A 12,563-nucleotide genomic window follows, 5' to 3' on the forward strand; every position below is an offset into this window, starting at 1 on the left:
GGTAGGACTAAAAGAAAGTAAACGCAAAAATGTTTTCTTGTGGCCAGCCCGTCAGGTCCTTGTCTTTTCCTGAGTCTCCTCAATTTACTAACAGAAACATTTTTTACCTACATTCTCTACTGAATAGCCAAAAAAGCTGAGGTCTCATTCTTCCGCATGTGCCGTCAACAAAACCATAAAGTCCCTTCTGCGGCCTGAGGTCTGTTCTTGCTGATTTGTAAGAGGCAGGAATACAGCTTAACATTTGGTTCTCAGGTTTGAGCTTGCGGGCCTGGAAATGGCAGAAAATAGCAGAAAGAAGTTTTAGCTGACCTTTCAGAAAATTTGAATGGAGGTGACAGGACAAATATGAATTCATCAGGATGTTTTTGGAAAGCCACTCATTTGCCCAGCTTAGCTGGCAACCATCCTGGGACTGATAAAATTCCCTTGCAGTTCATCAGAATTTAACTTTGGCTCAATCTGTCAAAGTCACAACCACATCTCTCATGAGTATCATTTGGCCATAGGTCAAGTACATTATCACAAACAGAGTGGGTGTTCTTGAAAAGCATTCTTAACCCACAGCTGATGTCCACATACACTGAGCAATATAAAATGCCAGAAAATATCCGAAAAACAAAATAATTTAGATGATCCCTGCTAATTTTATAGAATTGAGACACTTTCCTAACGACCAAACTACAGTTGGAAAAATGACTGTGGGCCTGGAAACTGAAATGAGACTGTAAATGCCTGGAAATTTTAACCCGATTTGGAAACTACATTTATGGCATCTGAAATTCCCTAGTATACTGTTATATTCATCACCAAGGAGGACCACCAGATGAGCCTCCTGGCTTACTGCTTGCTTGATCAGTGTTAGGTAAGCATCTGGTCAGGATGGTCTGCCCATTTCTGTAAAGCAGTGCTACTCAAAGTGTGGTGAGGGGCCAGCAGCACCAGCAGCATCTGGAAGTGTATTAGCAATGCAAATGTGTGAGCTCCACCCTAGCCCACTGTAGCAGAATCTCTGTGGACGGAGCCCTTGAATCTGAATTTTAACAAGCTCCCAAGGTGATTCTGATGCTCACCCCGGTTTGCGAAGCACTATTCTTAGGGTCTCTGGAACAAACTGTCGCCAGCAATCGATGGTTTGTGGTTGTGCTTGAATGGCTTTCTTTCTGAAGATGAAGCAAGAGTGGCCATCTATGCTGTCCTGTCTTGGTTGGAAGCCAGGTCCCAGCTGCTGACTTTTTTCTTCTTTTTTCTACACAACTTTTCTCAATGCCTGGACCAGAACCGTGAAGCACCATACGCTGAAATTGTCTTAAGATTAGCAGTCTGTGTTTTTAAACTTGGAAATAGAAGAAGCTCCTCCTAACCATTTTTGGACAATTTTAATTTGTGTACTGAGGTTTGACCATACATATAAATAATAATATGTACTTTTCCAGAATAAGCTCTCTGGATATCTTAGCCATCTTCAATGTAGCAAAAAACTAGAACATAGATTTTAAAAAAAAAAAAAAAGGCCTCTGATTATCCAACATATGTATCATAAAAACTCTGCACCAAAGCTCACAAATTTTTTTAAGAAGAGGAGAAAATATATGCAAATCATATATCTGGAAAGATTCTAGTATTCAGAATATATTTTAAAAACTTTAGAACTCAACGATAAAAAAGACAAATACCAGTAATTCAATTTTAAAAATGGGCAAAAACTTTGAATAGATGTTTCCCTGAAGAAGATATACAAATGACCAGTAAGCACATTAAATGATGCTGAACACCATGAGTCATTAAAGAAATGTAAATCAAAGCCACAATATCACTTCACACCCACTAGGATGGCTATGATAAGAAAGATGGACTTAAATAACAGGTATTGGCAAATTTGTGAGAAGTTAGAACCCTCATGTATTAATGGTGGGACTGTAAAATGGTACAGCCACTGTGGAAAACAGTTGGGCAGTTCCTCAAGAAGTTAAACATAGAGTTACCATCCAAACAAAAAAAACCAAACCTGTTGCCGTCAAGTCAATTCCAACTCATAGCAACCCTATAGGACAGAGTAGAATTGCCCCATAGGGTTTCCAAGGAGCAGTTGGTGGATTTGAACTGCCGACCTTTTGGTTAGCAGCCGAGTTCTTAACCACTGCACCATCAGGGCTCCAGAGTTACTGTATGACCCACCAATTCTAGCCCTAGGTGTATACCCAAGAGAATTGAAAACATATTTTTACACAAATGTTCATAGCAGTATTATTCATAGTAGCCACAAAGTAAAACAACCCAAATGTCCACCATCTGATGAATGAACAAACAAAATGGTATATTCATACAATGGGACATTATTTAGCCATAAAAGGAATGAAGTACTGATACATGCCACAACACGGATGGACCTTGAAAACAGTATGCTAAGTGAAAGAAGCCAGATACAAAAGGCCATATGTCGTATAAACCCATTGCCATCAAGTCGATTCCAACTCATAGCGACCCTATAGGACAGAGTAGAACTGCCTCATAGGGTTTCCAAGGAGCGACTGGTGGATTTGAACCACCAACCTTTTGGTTAGCAGCCGAGCTCTTAACCACTGCACCACCAGCACCCTGTATGTTATATGAGTTCATTTAAATGAAATGTCCAGAATAGGCAAATCCATAGAGACAGATTACTGGTTGGTAGGGACTCAGGGCAGGGGGAAATGAGGAGTGACTACTAATGGGTATGGGATTTCTTTTAGAGTGATGATAATGGTATAGAATTTGATAGTGATGATTGTTGCACAACTTTGTGAATACGCTAAAAACTACTGAATTTGTACACTTTAAAAATGTGAATTTTATAGTATGTGAATTATATTTCCACCTCCCCAGAACTCTGTACCCCTTTGCAGCCATTCGTCCCAATCTAACACCTACCTTGCCCTAGGCAACCGTTGATTGGATTTCTGTCACTCTTGATTAGTTTTGCCTCTAGAATTTCATATAAGCAAAAATCATACTGTGTAGGTTCTTGTGCTCAGCTTCTTTCTTTCAGCATGCTATCTGTAAGACTTAACCATGTTGTAGTTCATTCTGTTTTATTTGCTGAGTAGTATTTCTTTGTATAGATTTACCATAAATTGTCCATTTACCCTGTTGTTTCCTATTTGGGATTATGAATAAAAATGGTACAAGTCTTTTTATGGACATGTGTTTTCATTTCTCTTGGATAAATACTTAGCAGTGAAATTGCTGGTCATATGTTAAGTATATGTTTAACTTTATAAGAAACTGGCACATTCTTTTCCCAAGCGTTTGCACTATTTTACACTCTTACTAGCAATTCATGAGAATGCAGTTAGAGCCAATAATCTTGACCTATGAGTTAATAGAGAGAAAATTGTCTTTCTATCCTTTAATGGTTTTCCCCTCACATTTGCTGACTATTTTGTCTGCTGCTTTAGGAACTTCATCTTGTATGTCTTAGTTTCCTAGTGCTGGCATAACACCAATACCACAAGTGGGTCGCTTTAAAGAACAGGAATTTATTTTCTCACAGTTCAGGAGGCTGTAAGTCTAAATTCATAGCGTGGCTCTTGGGGGAGGCCCTTTTAAGTAGCTCCATCAGGTCCTTGATGTTCCTCAGGTTCTTTGGTGTCTGTCTTTCCCGTGTGTGTGTCTCTGTGTCTATTCTCATTTTATAACTCACAAGTGATTGTGTTTAGGACCCACACACTCCTGTAAGATCTCATTAACGTAACAAAAGAAAACCCTTATTTCTAAACAAGATCATGTTTACAGTTTTGCAGGTTATGATTTTAACACATGTATTTTTTTGGAGGGGGGCACAATTCAATCCATAACACTGCATTTATATAAACCTTCCCCGTATGGTTCCAGACCCATCTTAGGCTTCAGCTGTCCTTACTATTATTATACTCTTAATTGCGTGGCACAAATGGTTAAGTTCTTGACTACTAGCCAAAAGGTTGGCAGCTCAAACACGCCCAGAGGAACCTCGAGAGACAGGCCTGGCAATGTGCTCCTGAAAGGTCATGGCCTTGAAAACCCTGTGGAGCAGTTCTACTCTGCACACGTGGGGTTGCCATGAGTTAGAATCAGTTCAACAGCAACTAGTAACAACAACGGTATCTCGACTAGAGTTTTAAGCACAAAATGTTTTTCTTCCAACACTGATAGCTGAAAACTGTAAAAAGTGTTTGTCTTTTTTTTTTCTAATTAGTAGGCAGTGTATCTGATTGAATTCTTGATCATCCAACATTTTGGTGATTTTTATTTGTTCACCCTTTTAAATGTCAATATTCTGTGGATGTTAGCACCTCTTTTCATGAAGAGGGGGCACTATAGTTTAGCGACAAAGAGCTCTAGCTTAAAGAGGACCAGCATTAGAATCTTGGCTTATTTCCATGGGCCCGTTCTTTAAATTACAGAGCCTTGGTTTTCTCATCTGTAATTTGGGTGGCTAGGGATTGTATTTAAACATATAGCATATGAGAGTTACAAACACAATAATCTCATGTATGTACAGCGTTTGGCAGTGTTCCTGGTCCATATTTATTGCTCAACAAATGAAAACCTAAAAAAGATGTGTTCTAATGTGTTTGAAGAAAGAACTCACCATAAGAAACACAGGCATATCAAAAAAAAAAAAAAAAAAAAACTTGAAAGTAGAGACTCAAACACAAATATTTGTTGCAGCACTATTCACAATAGCCAAAACATGGAAACAACCTAAATGCCTAGCAGCAGATGAATGGATAAAATGTGGTACATACATGCAATGGAATACTACTCAGCCAGTGGGAGAAACAAAAAGTCTTGATACATTAAAAAAAAAAAAAAATTTTTTTTTTATACATACTACAATATAAATGGAGCTTGAAGACATTATGCTTTGTTAAATAAGTCAATCAAAAAAGGACAAATATTGTATTACCTTACTTACATAAAAAGACAAGAACAGGCAAATGTATAGAGACCAAAGTTTCTTAGTTGTTACCAGGGGCAGGAAGGAGGGGGAAAGGGAGAATTAACAGTGATGGAAAAATCACATTGATTAAGGTAGGGTTGCACAGCCGATTATTGTAATTGCTGTGAATAAGTTGTACAACTGTAAAAAGTTGCATTGGCAAAAGTTGTGTGATAGATATAGTTACAACAACAACAAAAAAAGCATACTTGCTGAGGCTGCCTATCTACAACCAAAAACCTCATGGGATTTTGTTCCTTGGTGTGGAGACTAGGGTCATGGTTTCATGGAACATCCTAGTTAATTGGCCTAATAACATGTTTAGTGCTTCTGTTCTACCTCCTAGTTCCATGCATAGTGCCTGGAGTCTTAAAAGCTTGCACACGGCTATCCGAGACACCACAATTGATCTCTGTTCACCTGGAGCAACAGAGGAAAAAGGAGTCAGAAGTAGGAGGAGAAAATGAATTGTGTGGCTGACTACCTCCGTGAATAACTGCCTCCTTTGCCATGAGACCAGAAGAACTGGATGGTGCCTGGCTACCATTACTGAACATTTTAATCAAAGATTCTGTAGCAGAATCCTGATCAAAAGGGGTAAAGTGCATAACAGATTTTCAAATTTTCATGGACTTTCTGGAGCCATAGAGGCTGCATGAACCCCTGAAACTACTTCCCTGAGATAATCTTTAAACCTCAAACCAAAAATATCCCCTGAAATCTTCTTAAAACCAAACAATAATTTAGCTTAACTAGTAACAAAATGTCTGCCTTGAGCATTATGCTCTTTTAAGAATTTCTACGGTATATGGGATCAAAGTGACAACAGCAACTCGAAAGATTAAATAGGAACCTTAGGGGGCAGTGAATTTATGTTAATGGGGGAGGAACAACTCAGGAAAGCAGGATGAGAATGGTTGTACATCTCAAAGAATGTAATCAATGTCACTAAATTGTACATGTGAAAAAAATGGTTAAATTCGTGTATGTTTTGCTGTATATTCTCAACAACTACAACAACAAACATACAGACAGATACACAGACACACAGATGTATTTTTAGAATATAAATTCCCTTACCTTTCTTGCTTTGAAAACATGCACGAGCATGTTTTCTCTCTCCCCTTTGAGGTCAGACAGGCTCACATTCCACTAGCCTCCAACAAGTCCCATCTTTTTCAGGGTTTTTCTTGACCCACCATTCACTTCTGCCAGGGCTAGCTCACCTGATCATAAGCCTGGAAACAAAACTGGCTCACTGTGTTCCTGTCTGCATCAGTTTACAGCTAATTTCAGACTGAAACATCCTGCTTCCTTCCAGAAGTTGGCTTTGGCCTGCCATGTGCTCAGGAGACATATAAGACCTATGGTCTGAGGGATTAAGATTCATTTGTTAAGTGGAGCCCCCAGCCTAGGGGTTGGAATCTCTCTTACCTCTTTTTCTTGAAAAACAACCCTTATAGGACAATAGGAAAAAACTCACTGGACTCACATCTTAAAATTCCAGAAAACCACTTTTAATTTTCCAAGGACCTAAACCATAAGAGAAGGAGACTCCCCCGTCTTAGGTTTTCCATTTAAATATTATTTTGCATCTGTTTCTCTTTGCACTTGTGCTTAGTGCCTTTATGGAGTCAATATTGGATCTTCCTCAGCTGTTGCATCTAGAGGAATCAAAGTCTGTCAGGAGATGAACGAATCAATGGATCATACCAATAAATGTTAATCAAGCAACCCAATGTGTTTATGTATAACTAGCAAAAAGAGCAATCAGGGAAACTCAGATTGAGCCAGCCTATGACATCGGACTATTTGGTTGAACACTATATTGAGGCAAAATCTTGTTATCCTCCCCGTTTATATGTATTTTATATATATAAAATAGAGATATATATGTGTATATATAATTATATATATATTTATACATATATATAACTATATGATTTCAGTAATGGCAACAATAGTTAAACTAAATATGCCCTTGTGAGTCTGTAACTTGTTACCAGGTCCATTTTTTTATATGTATACCTAATTATGTATCTATTTTTATGTATACACTCATAGCGACCCTATAGGACAGAGTAGAACTGCCTCACAGAGTTTCCAAGGAGCGCCTGGCAGATTTGAACTGCCAACCCTTTGGTTAGCAGCCATAGCACTTAACCACTACGCCACCAGGGTTTCCAAATTATATATACACATATATATATTTAGTTATACATATAAAACTACATATAACAAGGTCATACATATATGATGATCTTGTTGTTGTTAGTTGTCATTGAGTCATTTCTGACTCATGGCGACTCCATGTGTGCAGAATAGAACTGCTCCATAGGTTATTGAAGACTGTGACCTTTGGAAGCAGATCACCAGGCATTTATATATATGTATTTTTGGATCCACCAGCGGCTCTTCGCAAACCCTATGGGGCAGTTATACTGTGTCATAAAGAGTCGCTGTTAGTCAGAATCGACTCAGTGGCAACGGGTTTGGTTTTTTGGTTTTATGTGTATGTGCACGTGTGTGTGTGTGTAATTGTTATATTAGACTGGAAGGGAACTACCGTGGAACATCTAATACCCTCATTTTCCAGATGAAGAAATTAAAATCCAGGAAAGTGAAATGACTGACCCACAGAGAAACAGCCAGTTAATTGAATTTCAGAATCAATCAGCAGATATACATTGTGTACTTGAATTCCATGAACACTGGCAGTTTGTCCAAAGCTTTATTTCCTGACTTCTCACATTGCATAAAGACCATGTTAATGGCAGAGACCCATCTTCATTCATTTACATGCTGCTGCCTCCCTAACTCTGTAGAACAAGGAAATATATTGCATATTTATATTAAGTTTTGTAGATGACTTTTTGTTTACATTGTGAATGGGTAACCATGGTAGCTTTGTGTTGCCACTGTCAAGCCTGTCAATATAATTGTGTAGTGGTATCGCTGGAGTTGGGAAACAACAATTAATATTCTTCATTGTGTTTATATTTAGCAGTGACTGTTAATGGTGTAATTATAGGATGTAAACAAGCTACACCCAGAGTGAGCCCAAACGACTAAATGATTGCCTGGGGACCTGAGTTGCCCAATGCATATTGCACTCTGAAATGAAAATATCCAAGCACAGACAACTTTATTATGACTGTAAGTTTGGCTTCCTCCTATTACCACTTCAAGCCAAATTATATATGTTTGATGAGGCATAATTACTTTTTAGATCCAGAGAATACCAGGACAGAATACATCATGATGAAATTATAATTTGAATTTTAATCAAGTTTTGTTTATTCCCAAATACAAGCTAATGAAATAAATTCAGTACTATAGTTATACAAATAAATACGGGGTAAAAAAGGAACAAATTGTATTGCTAACCATAAATATTTTTTAATAATAGTAAGCATAACTGTTGGCATTTTTTTTTTCTGACTTTTCCATGAACCTTTTTTCATCAGCTTTATGGTGGTGGTTTCTGAAAGACAGATGTCTGACTCTGAGTTTTGGCATCTCTGTTTAGGGATTTAACACACTGAATTCAACCCTCTAACGATTCTCTAAAATTTAATTTTGATAACCGCTATGCAAATCCTGCAAGTAGATCAGTGTTCCTCATTTCTGACAACGAGACTGTCTTGAAACCTTTCCAACAAAATACCATTAGTGATGGGGAGGGGGGAATTTAGTGTGAAGGACTTTGGTTTTGCTCGATTCTGCGTGCTATATGTCTCTCTCCTTTTCATCCAGCACATCCGGGATTCAGACATTTGAACTAAATGTTTATAACAACAAGAGATGCCATTGAATCTATGAAGTCATGACTGGAATAACCTCTAACACATCATTTTAATATTTGTAGCAAACATGCCAACAGTTAACGAGAATAATATAATAGAGACATGGAGTTAACCTCAATAATGAGCCACTCTTCTTCATCCAAGCTACTTTTAATTCATTCTAATCCAAGTATTTATTGTATATTTATTTATCTTACTTGCAATAACGTATTTGAGTATATGAACAATTAGCATTTCATGAAGCTTAAGGAGTAAAGTAGAAACAAGGTGATATAATCTTTACATATTAAATTTACAGTATTTGCCACACTGCCAAACATTTTCGTAACACATGGAAACTGGCAAAATATCATTGTCATAAGTGGCTTGAGGGTCTGGTAATACATTGTTTTTCTAAAGTATTTAAGTCATCAGAACTGTAGCAGGAGGTCAGCATCTAGTGTTGCTTTGTAGCTGGAGGCAAACCAGGAAGATCTGAGACTTACTTTTCAAAAACATTTTTCACAAGGGAAAAGATCAATAAATATTAATAAAAAAATTAAAGGAAAATTTTAGAGTTTGCATAAAATAAGCAAGAATGAGATTTATACTCTGCCTGGGTAAGAGTATTAAAAATCATTTTAATTTGCAAATGTTGATACAACTGCCATTTTATTTTCAGCTTCCAACAATTTTGAGTTTTTTTTTTCACTTGAAACATTACCCCTAGGGGTGTTGTGACTGTTAAACTAATCTTTATTCATGATTTATACAGCCTGAACTCAAATCTCTGGAACAAAATTAATAAATCATGTGTCCACTAAGAGAATGGCAGAGACTGTAGACAATTTGATGAACAATTTCTACGTGAATGGTACCACTTAAGCCAACTTTTAATTTATGGAAATTTTCTATTTAAAATATAAAAACTTTTCGGGCATCCTGGAAACTGTAGAAATTCACTTTCTTACCTGATTTATTCCAAGATGGGCTGAATCAAACAGCAGTATGGTCAACTTGTCCTTTAAAAGATAATTAGCTCTCCCCACCCCCAAAAAAAGATAATTAGCAAAGACTATTACATGCCTTGACTTCATACCATACCCAAACTCTAACTTAAACTTCTCCTTCTGCGATTTATATCCACTTGTTCTTGCTGTTTTCTCAGAGGAGCTCTCAGGGCATAACTGAGTATCCTCTGTGGAACTATAGCTGAGCAATAACCTAGGAGACAAAGGTGCATCAGGAGTTAGTCTGGGAAGTGATGCTGGTTGGAATGGAATACCAAGCAGTGCTAGCTGTCTGTTAGTTACTGAGATGTTCACCATGGAGGAATAGTAGCTGGAGCTTTAAGAACATGTAGGAATTATTGGCAATGATCCCTTAAGATGCGATTATTTTTTAATAAACCTTATTTTTTACAAAGTTTTATATTTACAGAAAAAATGGAAAGATAGTACAGAGTTCCTACATGCCCAGCACCCACTCTCCCTTACTATTAGTATCTCACATTAATTTAGTACCTTTGTTACAATTACTGAACCAGTATCAATGCATTGTTAGTAACTAACATCTATACTTTATTCAGATTTCCTTAGTTTTTACCTAATGTTCTTTTCCTGTTGTAGGACCCCATCCAGGTTATCAGAATGCGTTTAGTTATCATGTCTCTTTAGGTTCCTCTTAGCTGTGACAGTTTCTCAGACTTTTCTTGTTTTTGATGACCTTGACAGTTTTGAGGAGTCCTGGTCAGATATATTGTAGAATGTTCCTCAATCAAGATTTGTCTGATGATTTTCTCATGAATAGACTGAAGTTATGGGTTTTGGGGAGGAAGACAACAAAGGTAAAGTACCATTTTTATCACATCATATTAGGAGTATGTACTTTTAACATGACTTATCACTATTGATGTTGACTTTCATCACCTTGCTGAGGTATTGTTTGTCAGGTTTCTCCACTGTAAAGTTCTTCATCTCCCCCCTTTCCCCCACTCCCTTCATACTATACTCTACGAAAGGAAGTTACTATATGCTACCCACACTTAAGGAATCGGGAGTTATGCTCCACCTCCTTGAAGGTGGTGTATCTACATAAATTATTTGGAGTTCTTTTGCACAGGAGATTTGTCTCTTCTCCCTCATTTATTTATCCAGTTATTTACTTATATCAGTATAGATTTATAAAAATTTGGGGGGTTATAACCCAATACTGTTTTCTTTGTTGTTGTTGCTCAAATTGTTCTACCTTGGGGCATTGTGGGAACTCTTTCAGTTGGATCCTATGTCCCTTTGAAATAACTCCATCAATGTGGATTATTTTTGAGTGATTATTTGTTTTTAAGTTAACTTGCACATAAAAATCAATCAAATAGTAGTTGTCAAATTTTCTCTATATGCCAGAAATCAATCACTTTCTATTATGTGAACAAGTAGCATTTTTAAGAAAATGACTCACCCTTAATTTTTCTTCTTCTATATGCTACTCAACTATAAAACCCTTTATGGATTCAAAGATTAGTTATTTTAAAGGCACTGATGGACAGATTGTAGCCCAGGTGGTACAGTGGTTAGGTGTTCAGGTGCTAACCAAAAAGTCGGTGGTTCAAGCCCACCAGCTCCTCTGTGGGAGAAAGATATGGCAGTCTGCTTCCCTAAAGATATACAGCCTTGAAACCCCTGTAGAGTAGTTCTACTTTGACCTGTAGGGTTTCTGTGAATCAGAATTGACTCCACAGCAATGGGTTTGGTTTGAGTTTAGATGGACAGATTAGATCAGAAGTAACTAGGAATTTGGGGTAGAATATGAAGGAGCCCTGGTGGCACAGTGGTTAAAGTGAAGGTTGGTGGTTTGAACCCATCAGCAGCACAGTGGGAGAAAAATGTGGCAGTATGCTTCTGTAAAGATTACAGCCTTGGAAACCCTATGGGATAATTCTACTCTGTTCTGTAGGGTCTCTATGAATTAGAATTGACTCAACGGCAACAGGTTTGGCTTATGAAGAAATTTTCAGTGCCATCGAGTCAGTTCTGACTCATAGCGTAACAGAACAAACACTGGCCGACCCTGTGCTATCCTCACAATTGTTATGCTTGAGCCCATTGTTCCAACCACTCTGTCAGTCCATGTTGTTGAGGATCTTCCTGTTTTTCACTGACCCTCTACTTTACCAAGCATGATGTCATTTTCTAGGGATGGTCCCTCCTGATAACATGTCCAGAGTATGAGAGATGAAGTCTCACCATCGTTGCTTCTAAGGAGCATTCTGGCTGTACTTCTTCCAAGACAGATTTGTTCATTCTTCTTGCAGTCCGTGGTATAGTCAATATTCTTCACCGACACCATAATTCAAAGGCAACAATTCTTCATTCTACCTTATTCATTGTCAGCTTTTGCATGGATATAAGGAGATATGAAGAATTAGATGACCAAAAACAAAGAGTACAGAATACAAATACAGTTGTTCGGTGCTGTTGAGTCGGTTCTGACTCATAGTGATCCCATGTACATCAGAACAGAACACAGCCTAGTCGTGCACCATCCTCATAATCATTGTTATGCTTGATCTCATTGCTGAAGCCACCATGTCAATCCATCTCGTTGAGTGTCTTCCTCTTTTTCACTGACCCTCTACTTTACTAAGCATAATGTCCTTCACCAGGGACTAATCCCTACTGATAACATGTCCAAAGTGTGTGAGACGTTGTCTCACCATCCTTGCTTCTGAGGAGCATTCTGGCTGTATTTCTTCTAAGACAGGCAGTGGGCTTTTAGAAATAAAAAGAAAACATTGTGAGAAAGAAAGCTTAAATCTG

At 37.7% G+C, this 12,563-nt stretch overlaps 1 protein-coding gene across 8 annotated transcripts in view; it reads left to right on the top strand.

Moving 5' to 3' along the window:
- MARCHF3 (membrane associated ring-CH-type finger 3) overlaps positions 1-12,563 on the top strand; it is a 186,967-nt gene that overhangs the window by 63,129 nt on the left and 111,275 nt on the right. For 2 of the 8 annotated variants that reach the window (XM_064275645.1, XM_023548619.2), the window contains exons 2-3: positions 7,995-8,119; positions 10,482-10,594. The exons of 4 other annotated variants lie outside the window; for them this stretch is intronic. The gene's annotated coding sequence lies outside the window, so the exon portion shown is untranslated. Of the gene's footprint in view, positions 8,120-10,481; positions 10,595-12,563 lie in introns of all 8 variants that reach the window. 2 more of the 8 variants (XM_064275641.1, XM_023548624.2) reach the window with 2 other exon arrangements.

This window comes from Loxodonta africana, chromosome 2, assembly GCF_030014295.1.
Source record: "Loxodonta africana isolate mLoxAfr1 chromosome 2, mLoxAfr1.hap2, whole genome shotgun sequence".
NCBI classification, from domain to species: domain Eukaryota; kingdom Metazoa; phylum Chordata; class Mammalia; order Proboscidea; family Elephantidae; genus Loxodonta; species Loxodonta africana.